Source organism: Phoenix dactylifera, unplaced genomic scaffold (genome assembly GCF_009389715.1).
Source record: "Phoenix dactylifera cultivar Barhee BC4 unplaced genomic scaffold, palm_55x_up_171113_PBpolish2nd_filt_p 000046F, whole genome shotgun sequence".
NCBI lineage: Eukaryota > Viridiplantae > Streptophyta > Magnoliopsida > Arecales > Arecaceae > Phoenix > Phoenix dactylifera.
The window spans coordinates 1117836-1133744 of record NW_024067669.1 but is presented as its reverse complement, the minus strand read 5'-3'; the positions used below and the strand labels follow the sequence as shown (position 1 = coordinate 1133744).

Here is a 15909-nt window from a genome sequence, read left to right as displayed (position 1 = left end):
ATTATTTAAATGATTTAAAAGTTCAAATTTGATTTGGGTTTTGATGTGATCATACTTTTGGTTTTGCTGCTAATTATTAGAGTGGGATTTGTACGTTGATTTAGTATTGGAGTAAGCTAAGGAGATTCCATAATATTGAAAGGATCGTTCTTCGAAGTTGAAAATGTATGTGGATTATATTTGGTGTTGGCATGTTGGATATTGCAAATAGGTCTATTTCCTATGGATGTATTTGATTATTTTGAGGCCATAGAGTATGCATATTGATGGGAGAATTCTAATTATTTGAATTCTCATGTTTGGATTGGGCTCCTGAATTTTCTTATAATTGTTGGAGATTATTGGATGTGTTAATCTAAAACTCGAGCCTAGATTTAAGATTTGAGCATGGATCTTTTGTCATTGTTGATGAAGCCACTAATAAATGTCATATTGAGTAGAGACTTCGGTCATGAGATGCTTACATGAATTATCATATATAGCATTGTTGATGGATGTTAAGAATCTTGGTGAAGAAAGATCTGGAGGTTCTGCTCAATTGAAGTTCTAAAATTTGGATTTTTCTTAATCTCGGTGCAAAGTGATGCTTTGGTTAGAAATCATTTTATGACTTTAGAGATTTTGATGAGTTAGATCAGAGTGCGCAGCGGAAGTATAGTGGTTTGAGTTAATTTGAAACTGATTAGAAAAAGAAAAATATTTAATAATAATACCTTGATCTGAAAGGTATTATTATGGAACACTTGAGATAGTTTCTAATAGAGGAGAATGTCGTTGATTCTTTGTCTACTAGAAGTAGTTGTGGGCTCTCCTATTTTGATAATTCTAAGAAGAATTTTGGGGCATCTCAAATTTAGCGTTAACGGATTGATAGCTCTGTGATTAAGCTTGGGCCTGGAATGATTTAACATAGTTCTTCGACTCCTAGCTCTGGTTTTCCTAGGATAAAGGTTGATCATTTAATCACAGGCAAAGTTAAGAAAAAAAAATAAAAAAAAAATGATTATAGAATATTAAAAGTATTTGATACTAAAGATTTCTCCTATTTTTGTCAAACCAATTATGATCTCTATGTAGAGTCAAGAGAAATTAATTTCCTTGGGATATAATTACGGCATTTAATCCAAGGTTGGGAGTTTGGAATTCTTTTGAAGGAGATCAAAAGAACTTACTACGTGGTGGTAAATAGAAAGGATCAAGTTTTGAGATGCTGTGATTTTTGTATGTCAAAATCTTGTGAGTAGGTACTCCGAGAGGGGGACTATTTGAGATCTCAGGGATGATATGACGGATGCATATTTTTTAAAGTTTGAGGCTTCAAGTAAGTTAATTTCGAGGACGAAATTTTTTTAAGGAGGAGAGTATGTAATACCCGGAACCAAAAAAAAAAATGGTTTGATGGGCCGGCCCGAAGAAGCCGGGCCCATCTATCAAATACGATCGTGCCCTAGGCACGATCATGGAAGGGGAAACGCGGAGAGAGGGGTGAAGGGGTGGGCGGGCGGCGTGAGGGGAGGTCGGTCGTCGGGGGAGGCGACTCGCCGGAGGGGATCGAGCGCCGGAGAGGGAGATCCAGCCGGCCGCGGAGGGGGGGAAAGCCTTCCTCTTTCCTTCGGTGAAGACCCTCCATTTCTCCGCCGATTCCTCGCCGGAAAGGCCGCCGGAGCACCCATCGGACCGAGGTAAGCGTGGATCCTTTCTTTGCGCTTCATTTCCTAGACTTAGGGCGATGATGGTGGGGATTTGACCGACGAGACCGTCGGAGAAGGATCCGAAACAGGGGTACCCTGTTTCGGCTTTTCTCCTTCGGATTTCGTCGCCGCCGCGCCACCGGGTTGGCCGGGATTCATGGCAGGTGAGGTTGGTTGGGACTGTGCGAGGGTCGGAGAGGGATTTCTGGGTTGATTTGAAGATGGGGGGATGGGGGATCCGAGGCCTTTTTCCTCGTGATCCCGTTGTCTTCTCTTCCCCTCGTTGGTTTGCCGCCGACCGACCACCATCTCCGGTGGTGCCACAGTTGAGGGCCGTCACAGGCCGGCTGTCGTCGCCAAGGATGGGCACCCTGGTGGCTGTGCCATCCAAATTCGCGAAGAGAGGGAGATGGATCGGCTTCCCTCATTTTGAGAAGGAGGAAGAGTTTTCTCTCTCCTCTCTTCTCTCTCCTAGGTTCTCTCTACTTGAATTATTTCTCTCACCATTTTCTCTCTCTAGATTGGAGTTTTCTCTCTCTAGTTTGATCCGAGGAGATCATTGTTTGTAAGGATTGCTGGATAGTCGTGGGTCAATGGAGAGTTTTGGGTTGTCAGATACTCCGGATAATTTTTAATATTGATTTGGTTCTGTAGGGCAACAAACTGTTGGACAAAGAGACATTGAGCAAGGTTTCTACGCACCCTAGTTCGTAGATCACGGTGGTCTGTCCTGGGTTGTCAGCAAAGGGTAAGGATCCTTGTACGCCAAACCTGCATGATATAATATTTTTATACTTAGATATGTATGATATGCTATAATTCAGATAAATCAAAAATAGTTTTATATTAAATTATATTTTGATCGTGTTGGCTTGTGGTTGATATTATGATCGTATTCGCTTGTGGTTGGTATTATGATGGGATGCATGCATGCGCATAACTTACACCTACATAATTGGACTGATGGATGTGGTGCTCTAAACTAACTATGTGATATTGGTTGCCCCGTCACGGGCTGGAAACGTGACCGTGGTTAGTTTAAAGCTGGAAGTAAATATAAAGGAATTGATGTGTGGATGTAAAACTGGATTGTATGAAAGGGACTTTGGGTTTATCTTGTTATTATGGCAGGCCCCGTCACAGGTTGAAAAATGTGGTACTTTGGTAGGCCCCCTCACAGGCTAGAAATGTGGAACAATAATGTGCAGGCCCCGCCACAGGCTGAAAATGTGATACTTTGGTAGGCCCCTCACAGGCTAGAAATGTGGAACTATAATGTGCAGGCCCCGCCACAGGCTGAAAATGTGATACTTTGGTAGGCCCCCTCACAGGCTAGAAATGTGGAACTATAATGTGCAGGCCCCGCCACAGGCTGAAAATGTGATATTTTGGTAGGCCCCCTCACAGGCTAGAAATGTGGAACTATAATGTGCAGGCCCCGCCACAGGCTGAAAATGTGATACTTTGGCAGGCCCCATCACAGGCTAGAAATGTGGAACTATAATGTGCAGGCCCCGCCACAGGCTGAAAATGTGATAATTTGGTTGCCCCACCACAGGCTGAGAAATGTGACCGAGATTTGACCCAAAGTCGGGAAAGATAATTAAAACCGGATCAAGTTGAAGAAATGACATTGAGACTATAATACATGTTTATGAGCTATCATATGCTATATATTTCTTGTGTGGCTGGATTTTTATTGATGATTGATGTACATACTTGTATCGATTATTTGAGCTTTGATAGCCGGTTTATGACTTCATGATATGTGCTTTGACTTGTCGTGGTTTTCAGATTTTTATTATTATTGTGTTGGGGTGGATGTGTAGGGATTCTTACTGGGCTGTAAAGCTCATCCCCTTTCTTCTTTCTTTTTTATCAGAGTTGCAGGATGCTTAGATTTGGATGGGATGGGCGCAGAGTGCAGGTATCAGAGTCATTAGCTAGTTAGTTTGTTTGTCCCTTCTTTGATGTCGATGAACATTTGAAGATCTTGTAATTGAACTAATTTTGTTTATTTGGATATGTCGGACTTGTCTATTTGAATTATTAAATTAATCGTGGATTTATTGGATATTTTGTTAAACAATAGCCTTGCATGATCTTTAGGGCACTGCTCTAGGGCTCATGCCGGCCACCGCGTCGCGTGCTGGACCCGGGAGTTGGCGTTCGGGCGTGACAGAACTTTTTCTTTTTTGGTCGAATTTGCCAATTGTTTGTGGTTGTTTCTAGATTTTTTTTTTTTCTTAGCATTGTCTATGTAAAAATTTATATTTTGTCAGTATTTGGCAATGGTTTCTATGATTTGGAGCTTAATTAAAATGAAAGAATTTATATTTTTGCCTCTATTTGGAGAGTTTTTTTTGTCTATGTGTTGTTTCCAGATTGTTTCCCTTTTTTTCATTTCGAGTGAAAACTATTTGTAGTTTTCATTAATATGCTAATTTTATTTGTTTCACTCTTCTTGATATCAATAGGTTTGTTGAATGGAAATTGAAAATGAGGATCGAGTACTTCTGATAAAGTTCACTCCATCATCATTTATATTTCCTCATAATGTCTAAATCCTGTGAGGTCCCATTTTACATTTTGAAGATGGTTTCCTTGACATGGTTTCTGATATTAGTAGTAGTATATAGTCTTAAGAAAAAAACGATCTTCTTCTTTCTTCTTCCTCCTGAAAAGAAATGAAGGGCTATTTGGTTTACTATGCTTCGTTCCCCTTCTATAATTCAATTGTTTATTTGGTGTGTTCGTTTGTCCATCTCATGTTAGTGTGTGTGATCCAGACTTTTTTTTTTTTCAAAACAAATATTACTTTCTGAATGTGAAGGTAAAATGATTGAAAATTGGTGATTTGACACAGGTGTTTCATTTTTTCCTTCCTGCAGAATCTTTCCAACAAGATTTTATTGAATGCTGTTAAAGGTAAGTGCTTTCCTAGTATTTTATTTTAAAAAATTAATCTATGCCTATGCTTTTAATATCAAATGGCCAATCTAGTTTTTTTTTTTCCTCTGAACTAATTTTTGTGACCTTTCAGAATTTTCTCCATTGAAACTCCGCATTGGGGGCTCCTTGCAAGATAAGGTCATATATGGCGTGGATCCTCAACAGCCATGTACTCCTTTTGTTAAGAAAAATCTGAGATGTTGGTTTTTCTCAAGGCTGCCTACCCATGCATAGATGGGATGAACTCAATGGTTTCTTCAAAAACCGGGTTACTTTGATTATTTAAACTTCCTATAAACTGCCTCAATGGACTAGTTTTTCCCTTGATCCCCACTAGAAAAATTCTGTTAGGATAGTATGCGTTCATAATGAATGCTTTCGTGTAGGCGTATCCTGCATTTCTCATTGCTCTCTTCATAAATTCTGTCTAATCCGATGCATTCTCGCTTCAGAGCTGCAATCATTTTTGGGCTGAATGCCCTTAATGGAAGGGTCATTTGCCCGGGTGGGTTCTTTAGGAGGACCTGGAACTCCACCAACGCTGCATCTTTTATTCACTACACTGTCAATAAGGGTTACACTATCCATGGTTGGGAGCTTGGTAAGAGTCATGTCCCATTTAGATTCCTCACTTCATAAAGATTTTGCTCAATAGAGATAGTACTGAAGTTAGAATAAACCAATGACAAAAGATTAACAAACAGCCTGATCTAATTCAATGGATGTTAAAAATCTTTTATATTAATTTACATCGATTTCTGTTAAGATAAGGATGCGTATGAAATTTTTGCTTCTAACTAATATCATCCGGATGCACAACCAAAACCGGTTTCAGCCTGGGGAAGAGATGGTGATCTCCAAAGCTATGGATCCACTGCGCCGTGTCGTCTCCCCGAGACGAGGGATGAGAAGGAATCTTTTTTGGTCCCTGTATCCGTTTATGCGATATAAGTATTTAAGTTGGATGCTTGCCCACGCTGGGCCCTTTCTTGACCCCTTAGAAAAAGAAATGGGACCCACCCACAAGTTTTACCTATTTTTGACTATTTTTTATATCCACCACTAATGCTAGGAATGAGAGCTTAGTACTAAAGTAGGGTGACATTTCGGCTAAGATCCATGGGCTCATCTCATAGGCAAATATATATATATATATATATATATATAGACTAATGGAACAGCAGATTGAGTGGCTTCATATGTGATCAACTATTTTAAAAATATTTTGCGGATGAAAGAGATCTATCTAGTGCACTCCAAAATTTATTATTTTTTAATTTTTTTACTGTACAATATATCCATACACCATATATATATATATATATATATATATATATATTATTGTAATAAGTTTAGTAATAGAGGAGGGAGGGACATTTTAGTAATAGGATTAGGCATCCGGCCCCGCATTTAATCGACGCTCACGCGTTTTGAACCTGAGCCGCTTCGGTGAAATCTTAGCCCCATTCCAACTGTGCTATCATCTTAATCATAAATAATATTTTCTGGCTAGTTTTGTTGGGTGATGTTATGGATTATATCACGTACAGATAGACAGCCATTTCTGATAATATATCACATAACTGGATTATTATTACTTTCTAAAAAGGCATGTCAAGCAATTACAGCACACATGGATCATTATTCATGAGGACAAGTGCATATTTCGAATCTTTAACTCATGGAGTCTGGTAAAGGTTTCCTGCAGGGGGGTTGCAGTCGGCCACGCATTCCGCTCGCGTATTATAACAACGTGACCCGCGTCCATGGGCTGGGCAGCAGTAGCAGGGACGCCCAGAAATGCAAACGTCAATATAGCACGGCTCTGGGCCTTGACCTATCCAAAAGACGTTCAAGGTTAGAAACTATATTAGCCTAGTTTGGCCATAATTTAAAATTGACGATCAAATATTATGATACAAAGATTTAAAACTAGTAAAGAAATACAAGTTGCAAGAACATGATTTAGCTTTTTCTACACCAAAAAAATCATAACTGTGTTTTTAATGAATGAATACTGGTTAAGGTACTATTTTCTTTCAGTGTTGCCAGTCTTCTTCATCTTTTCTCACGAAAAGAGATAGACACTGTTGGGGGAAAACCCAAGTCATGCCATCTCAGAAGCGCCCGACCAAAGAGCGCCGACCAGAGAGGCGCCGCCCGACCAAGAGCGCCTACCAGAGAGGGCCTCGACTAGAAAGTAGCCCCGACCAGAGAGCCAATCGCTCCACAAACACTCCGCTAGGCGACCAGCTCGGCTCGGCAAGCCCGGGCCAGGCCATGCCTAGCCGAATACCCAATTTCCGTCTAACCCTTTAAAGGACTGACAACTAAATACATGACTCCACTACAACCTGCCACCATCCCTAAGCCATCAAGCACGAGAATCTCCGCAGGTATTCGACGGCCTATCATAATGCATAGACCCCCTCAGGCCCTGATGCACTCAGTCATAAATGAACACGCTCAAGATATCTCCGGATCACTAACCATCAAAAGCGTATGGCTCTCCCTGACCGCCGGTCACCAGCAATTAATCACTTACCATCTACGAACCCCAGGCCCACCACGCCGGTTCAACCACCCAAGGGTCCGATCAACCGCGACAACTCCCGACTCCGCTGATCCAGCTTATTCTCCACTACTCCATTAATGACAAAATCGTGCCAATATCAAAAAGAGGACAAATCCCCCGCACCTCCCAGGTAACATAATATCTTCCTATAAATAGGGAACCTGGGGAAGGGGGAAGGGACGACACAGAACGGACACAAATATACACAAAAAAAGAACAAACATTCTCCTCCTTTACTCCCTCCACATATTACCCTCCTCTGACTTAAGCTTCGGAGGGCCGCGCCGGAAAGCCCGGCCACCGGCTTTTTGCAGGACTCTCCGGAGGACGCCACAGTCGACGCACCGTCATCCACCGCCCGCACGGACTCTCCCTCTTGGTTCGCGGCAGCCCCCTGGTCCAATTTCCAGCAACAGACATAGATAGCGGAAGAGAGGGAGGAAGGCAAACGAACAGATAACCTAATACTTACATTGATTCGAGCAAAGAGTCCTGCCAAGGACGAAGAAAACCAAAGCCAAACGCATGGTCTTCATGGCGAACGTACCCAAGGAATTGAAGAAGATAATCACAAGGCTACCTTTACACTATCAAACGGGAGGTAACACCGAGGCTTTTAAAAGCCATCAAACGGTGTAAAAGAAACTAAATACTTATGGAAATATTTTGGGTGGGAGTTACTAAATATATTTTCTTTAAAAAGGTTGCTATATATATCGATGCCGAATGGAATTGGAAGACAATTATAAGGCTGTTTTTTTGGCCAATCAAACAAGGACTTTTAAACCATATGGAAACTAAATATCTTCTCTTTAGTTATGGTGACAAAATCTTTCATGGTGGGAATCAATATATATATATATATATTCTTTAAAAAGGTTTGTGACAGATACATATAATGAATCGAATTAAACAAGGCAATCAATCACAAGGCTGTCATTTCCCATAAAATAAAGACAGGCCGTCCAAGGTGTAGGTAAGGAAACTCAATATCCTCTCTCTAATTGAGCATATCCTCAAAAACTTGGTGAGAAAACCTTTCATAATCAATCTCAGTAAATATATATATAATATGTGCGCACTGAATTAAATTAAAAATATGATAACTTTTTTTCAATCAAATAAAGGACGGAGCAAGAACCTAAGTCTATGTGTCTAAATAAGATTGCTTCACTATCGTTCCAGCATCTTGATCAGCATATTTTAAGAACATTTTCTATCTTAAGTATTTATTTTTAATATATAAAAATAAGGTAGATAAAAGTTCATTTTTCTTAAAAAAATTATATTAGAAATCAGTAAATATATTTTTAATAAAAAGTTGCTACAGATATATTATAATGAATCAAATTAAGAAGACAATTAATTACAAGGCTGTCATTTCCAAACAGGAGACAAGTCGTCCAACGTGTAAATAAGGAAACTAAATATCTTCTTTCATTAAGCAGATCTTTACAGATTCGCGAGAAAAACTTTAATGGTTTCAGCAAAAAAAGAAGAACTTTAATGGTGAGAATCAATACATGACTTTTATATATGTATATATACCGAATTGAATTAAAAAATATAGACACAAGCCTTTTTTTTATCTAAAAATAATTTAGATCCATGCGTCTAGATAGAATCGCCCCACTACCATCCCAGCATCCCGATCGGCATCTCTTGAAATATTTTCTATCCTAAGTACCTTTCTAAATATTGGAATAGGTGGAATAAAGGTACATTTCTTTTTATGAAAAAACCATGACAATCTTTACAAGTGCGATATATTGCTATACTTTAAATTGAGCATCCGCCCTCGTTTAGATCTTATTGGCTAGTCCGTGCGATTTTTGGAAAATAGACACCATGAGGAACGTAGCATATGAGAACAATGGCCTCTAACAAAATTTGTTGTCGACACTCAGTACGCTTCGCCATTTCATACCATACCATATATCAATATTGTAATAGATGGTACCGATATAGGTCTGATACGAAGATGGTAAACCTTGGTCTCCGACATAGCCTGCCATTTTTGATGGGTTAGCTGGGCAAGATGGAGCCCATGAGCATACGGCTTTGTAGGATATTAACATGGAGAACCACAAAGCCTCTTGCTTCTAGCGCTATCCCTTTGGAAAACTTTGTTTGAAGCATGGGGCGATTGTAACTCTTGGTTTGTATCGGTATTAGGTTCACAACAATATGATGTTTTATGTTTTTGAATTTCAACCCTTAATAACCGCAGCTGTTTAAACTGATATATATTGATTGGAGATTTTCTAATCTATTTTTTTCAATTTTAAACACATCATTTTTAATTATTATATTCTAACCTAATGTCTTAAAAAATAGTGATAATTTTGATTTGGGTTTTTTGTATGGATACCCTTCTAAATATTGGATTTACGTGAATACCCTTCCAAAATTGATATTTGCATGTATACCCTTGTAAAATACTTGTTTTGCTATTCTATCTGTTTTTATTCTTATTTTTGCATATATACCCATGCTATCTAACGCCGTTAAAAAATTAACGATTTTTAAATTAAAATGACTAAAATACCCTTAATGGGTAGACGTGCAAATAGAAATTCTTATAAGGGTATACAAGCAAATAGTAACTTTATAAGGATATTCATACAATTTTCTATATTTAGAAGGGTAATTTACGTAAAAAATCCTATATAGATGGAAAGAATTTAGATACATTAATTAATGTGATAGCCTTTATAATCCCTGTATTTATTAGTAAATGTATTTGGTCCTATGACCAAAGGTTTGTTTTTTTAATCATGAATATAACAAAATATACAATAGGAATTTGCAAATTGGCTGTATCTAGATTTACCTCCAGCCAATTGATCTGATGATGGGATTAATATCATTAGGGGAGTAGGGTTCAAGCATCGAAGGATGGCAACAAGCATAGGTTCACAGGATCCAAAGGAACCTCGGCCCGTCAGGATTCTCTCTCGTTCTATTACACTATTGGTCTGGTGTCTCGGCAGCTGGGTATGTCGTGCAAATACCAATTTTCAAAGGTATTCGTACAAAATCTGATATTTAGAAGGGTATCTATGCAAAAAACCCTTCTGATTTTACTAAAACTTTTGATGGTTAAATGTTATGGTTTTGATAAATATCTGCGAAGATCCGAGTTCGAACATCTTGACCTTTCCATGTCTTTACCAACTTTACTATTCAACCGAGATCTCAGTTCATCTTGGTGCCACCTATCCATTTAGATTGCTAAGATGTCAAAGTTTTAAGAACCTTGTTCTAATTATTGTTTTTTTTCTTCTTTTGCTTGCTAATTATCTGGATTCATCTTGCTTCAATTTATTGTAGATGACCCTATAAAAGATTTAGCCTATATGTCTGGACCTTTCTTTTATATACTTCTTTGATTGGCATGAAAACAAGATCTTTAAAATATAAAACCTGAATTTTTGTTCCAATCTAACTCTTTAGACCTAAACCTAAAACCCCTTTCTAAACCTGAATTTGCAAATCTTGCATCCCAAGTTAGCTGTTTGGACTTCTACGTCAAATGGCCAGCTGAAGGAGAAATTACCAATTTAAAGTTAAGCTCACTGTTGGCAACTTAGCACTTTTTGTCTTGCTTGGTGTTTTGGAAATGGTTGCATTAGTTTGATTGGTAGCCTTGATGAGGAAGTCAAAAGATAATAACATTTGGTTGTTATAGAATGAATTAAGGTGGTGAAGCTCTCATGTACTGTCATCAGGTAGTTCCCTAATATCCAATACGTCCATGGAGAGTATAAATAGGACTTGGAATTGCTTCGTTTTACAAATTAAATTCAAATGAATACATCTAGTTAGCAGCACTGGCATTGTCATGATGGATGGTCTCGTAATTATTTTAGTTGGTAATTTTGTAACTCGTTTTCTTGTCATCTCTTCCTGTATTTGGAAGTGTATAAACTTTTGAGTCAAGGTATATCTTTCATTATGATCGCGCAATTGGCCCACCTCTTTTGTCTAGAGGTAGATTGTTTTTTTGTTGATTCTGTACTTAAGAGGCGAAAAAAATGTAAGGGAGAGTTGAAGACAGAAAATTTTAGACATGGAATTGCACTCAAGATTTTAAATACTATGGAATAAAGCTGTTTCGATTTTTTTTATAAAACGGAAATGCACCATCATCTCGTCCTGTTCCGACATTTGGAATAGAGAATGTCCAAAGGATGTACCGATTAGGATGTTGGATAATAGCAGGATGGTCCTGTCCTGATACTGTAGGACGATACCCTATTCCAGTGTCCTGCAGAATGTTTCCGTCGGGACTTGAGTCTTCAATCACACTAACGATATTTGGTTCCCGGTTCTACTTGGATGTGTCTATGAAGAAAGATAAGCTTAGAAAATGTACTATAATGACACAGTTCATGTTTTGAGGTTCTATGATATATCATAGAATGGCATGATGCTAAGTAATAGGGCTGGCCAATGCCCAGAACCTCAAGAACAAGCAACAATAATGAGAAAGAAACAAAATTAAGGGAGAATAAATTTGAAGAGAGTGGACTAAAAATTTTACTAATAAAAAAAAAATAACAAAACTCATGTTTCAATATCAAAACATGCCTCACAATACTTTCTCCAACGATAACCATGGAAATTATGAACTGTTCCCTAAATCAACAAAAAAAGAAGCAAGACACAAATCCTCCTTTGGACTCCAACAGGCATTCCATACTCAAGCTACTCACAATGCCTCACCACTCTCATGTTCTTAAAGACCAAATACAAAACCACTCGGACTCGGTCACCAACTCTAGTCACCAACAATTTCAGGAACTATTATTTCTTTTTCAATCTGAAGGCTGTACAGTCCATATAGTAACACAAATGCTACTCATGGTAAGGAATGCCCTAACTAAACCCACAAGTAATTAGATGCACAGTTTTAACATATATCCTAATATAATTAAGATTCACAATTGACATGATAACCAACTCAACTGCAATAAAAATCCCATAGGACCAGGACAAACCATTGTTTGATGCAACCTTAGTAGATGCCACCTTAGTAGTTTGATGGTTGAGGTGTCTCCTTCATGTCAAAACAATAACCTACCCTCCTTCCACAACAAGCCACAAAAGAGATGAAACCATTCAACTTGCATTATTGGAAGGTCATTAATTGAGTGTACCTTAGACTCCACTTAAACAATGGAATTTTAGGACAGCAGTTTGGACCACAAGGTGCTGCCAATGCGAAAACCCTTTAATTTACAATAACTCGATTGTTCCAAACGAGTGCAAGATGATGATTCTGATATTTGATAAGATGAGAGAAAGTTTTTTTTTTTTTGTGTATCATAACATTTATAATGGACTTGTATATATGAAGCCAAACTGCAAAAGTACATCTCTTCTGTGCCAAAACATTTCTTTAGCATAATAATCACCATTAGTTCCATAAATTAATGAGTACTAGCATAATAAGCATGGATTTCTAAAAATCTCTAATTGACTAAAGAGCTCTTATATTAATAATTTGACAAATAATATTGCTGAATAATTTATTTTTATTCGGTCCTTCTTATCAAAAGCACAAGAATTTTGTCAAAACAGAAGCCTTGTAGTCAATATTATATGAGCAATATATTATTTTTGTGAGTTTCATTTCTATAAAAGAATATAATGGCTATGTTACTGTTGTTGTAGCCACTTGTTGCCAATATATAGAAAAGTCCCTTTTCTCTATAATTTTAAGTAAAGGATTTGATGTGTGGATGTAAACTGGATTGTATGAAAAGGGACTTTGGGTTTATCTTGTTATTATGGCAGGCCCCGTCACAGGTTGAAAAATGTGGTACTTTGGTAGGCCCCCTCACAGGCTAGAAATGTGGAACAATAATGTGCAGGCCCCGCCACAGGCTAAAAATGTGATACTTTGGTAGGCCCCCTCACATGCTAGAAATGTGGAACTATAATGTGCAGGCCCCGCCACAGGCTGAAAATGTGATACTTTGGTAGGCCCCCTCACAGGCTAGAAATGTGGAACTATAATGTGCAGGCCCCGCCACAGGCTGAAAATGTGATATTTTGGTAGGCCCCCTCACAGGCTAGAAATGTGGAACTATAATGTGCAGGCCCCGCCACAGGCTGAAAATGTGATAATTTGGTTGCCCCACCACAGGCTGAGAAATGTGACCGAGATTTGACCCAAGTCGGAAAGATAATTAAACCGGATCAAGTTGAAGAAATGACATTGAGACTATAATACATGTTTATGAGCTATCATATGCTATATATTTCTTGTGTGGCTGGATTTTTATTGATGATTGATGTACATACTTGTATCGATTATTTGAGCTTTGATAGCCGGTTTATGACTTCATGATATGTGCTTTGACTTGTCGTGGTTTTCAGATTTTTATTATTATTGTATTGGTGTGGATGTGTAGGGATTCTTACTGGGCTGTAAAGCTCATCCCCTTTTCTTCTTCTTTTTATCAGAGTTGCAGGATGCTTAGATTTGGATGGGATGGGCGCAGAGTGCAGGTATCAGAGTCATTAGCTAGTTAGTTTGTTTGTCCTTCTTTGATGTCGATGAACATTTGAAGATCTTGTAATTGAACTAATTTGTTTATTTGGATATGTCGGACTTGTCTATTTGAATTATTAAATTAATCGTGGATTTATTGGAATTTTGTTAAACATAGGCCTTGCATGATCTTTAGGGCACTGCTCTAGGGCTCATGCGGCCGGTCGCGTGCCGGACCCGGGAGTTGGGTTCGGGGCGTGACAGAGTGGTATCAGAGCTTAAGGTTAAGGTATCCTAGGGTTTAGGTTCAGGTGAGTGTGAGTGGGGAATTATGATAGGAAAACTATCAGAGTCTTGGTTTATAATCACTTAAGATTGTAACAGGAATGATATTATAATCTAAGGTTTAAGACCACTAGGTACTGTGGCCTTAGTGGCATTAGAGTTTGAGGTTTAAGATCATTGGGAATTGTGACCAGTTGGAATCTAAGCATATGTTTAAGATCACTAGGGATCGTGACAGAAATATATCATAGCTTAAGGTTATGATCATTCGGGACATGATAATTAAATTCAATGCTTAAGTTGTAAGATCACTAGGCATTGTGATAAAATGTATGCATCGGTTTGGTTTTCGATGCATACGGAAGGAAAGTATAAATTATCTTTGATCATGATAAGAGAGGTTTGACCTAAGATAAGTGTAGGTCAACAATGGCATATCGAGTATACCATGTTCAGATATTATTTAAATGATTTAAAAGTTCAAATTTGATTTGGGTTTTGATGTGATCATACTTTTGGTTTTGCTGCTAATTATTAGAGTGGGATTTGTACGTTGATTTAGTATTGGAGTAAGCTAAGGAGATTCCATAATATTGAAAGGATCGTTCTTCGAAGTTGAAAATGTATGTGGATTATATTTGGTGTTGGCATGTTGGATATTGCAAATAGGTCTATTTCCTATGGATGTATTTGATTATTTTGAGGCCATAGAGTATGCATATTGATGGGAGAATTCTAATTATTTGAATTCTCATGTTTGGATTGGGCTCCTGAATTTTCTTATAATTGTTGGAGATTATTGGATGTGTTAATCTAAAACTCGAGCCTAGATTTAAGATTTGAGCATGGATCTTTTGTCATTGTTGATGAAGCCACTAATAAATGTCATATTGAGTAGAGACTTCGGTCATGAGATGCTTACATGAATTATCATATATAGCATTGTTGATGGATGTTAAGAATCTTGGTGAAGAAAGATCTGGAGGTTCTGCTCAATTGAAGTTCTAAAATTTGGATTTTTCTTAATCTCGGTGCAAAGTGATGCTTTGGTTAGAAATCATTTTATGACTTTAGAGATTTTGATGAGTTAGATCAGAGTGCGCAGCGGAAGTATAGTGGTTTGAGTTAATTTGAAACTGATTAGAAAAAGAAAAATATTTAATAATAATACCTTGATCTGAAAGGTATTATTATGGAACACTTGAGATAGTTTCTAATAGAGGAGAATGTCGTTGATTCTTTGTCTACTAGAAGTAGTTGTGGGCTCTCCTATTTTTGATAATTCTAAGAAGAATTTTGGGGCATCTCAAATTTAGCGTTAACGGATTGATAGCTCTGTGATTAAGCTTGGGCCTGGAATGATTTAACATAGTTCTTCGACTCCTAGCTCTGGTTTTCCTAGGATAAAGGTTGATCATTTAATCACAGGCAAAGTTAAGAAAAAAAAATAAAAAAAAAATGATTATAGAATATTAAAAGTATTTGATACTAAAGATTTCTCCTATTTTTGTCAAACCAATTATGATCTCTATGTAGAGTCAAGAGAAATTAATTTCCTTGGGATATAATTACGGCATTTTAATCCAAGGTTGGGAGTTTGGAATTCTTTTGAAGGAGATCAAAAGAACTTACTACGTGTGGTAAATAGAAAGGATCAAGTTTTGAGATGCTGTGATTTTTGTATGTCAAAATCTTGTGAGTAGGTACTCCGAGAGGGGGACTATTTGAGATCTCAGGGATGATATGACGGATGCATATTTTTAAAGTTTGAGGCTTCAAGTAAGTTAATTTCGAGGACGAAATTTTTTTAAGGAGGAGAGTATGTAATACCCGGAACCAAAAAAAAAAATGGTTTGATGGGCCGGCCCGAAGAAGCCGGGCCCATCTATCAAATACGATCGTGC

At 37.9% G+C, this 15909-nt stretch overlaps 1 long non-coding RNA gene across 2 annotated transcripts; it reads left to right on the top strand.

Moving 5' to 3' along the window:
• Positions 1-1506: 1506 nt before the first annotated feature.
• LOC120104615 lies at positions 1507-4834 on the top strand. Of its 2 annotated transcripts, none has more exons than XR_005507002.1 (3): positions 1507-1682; positions 4583-4619; positions 4735-4834. It is a non-coding gene; the product is annotated as an uncharacterized LOC120104615 (long non-coding RNA). The 2 variants fall into 2 exon arrangements; XR_005507003.1 differs by lacking the exon at positions 1507-1682 and adding an exon at positions 3569-3618.
• The last annotated feature ends 11075 nt before the right edge of the window (positions 4835-15909 follow it).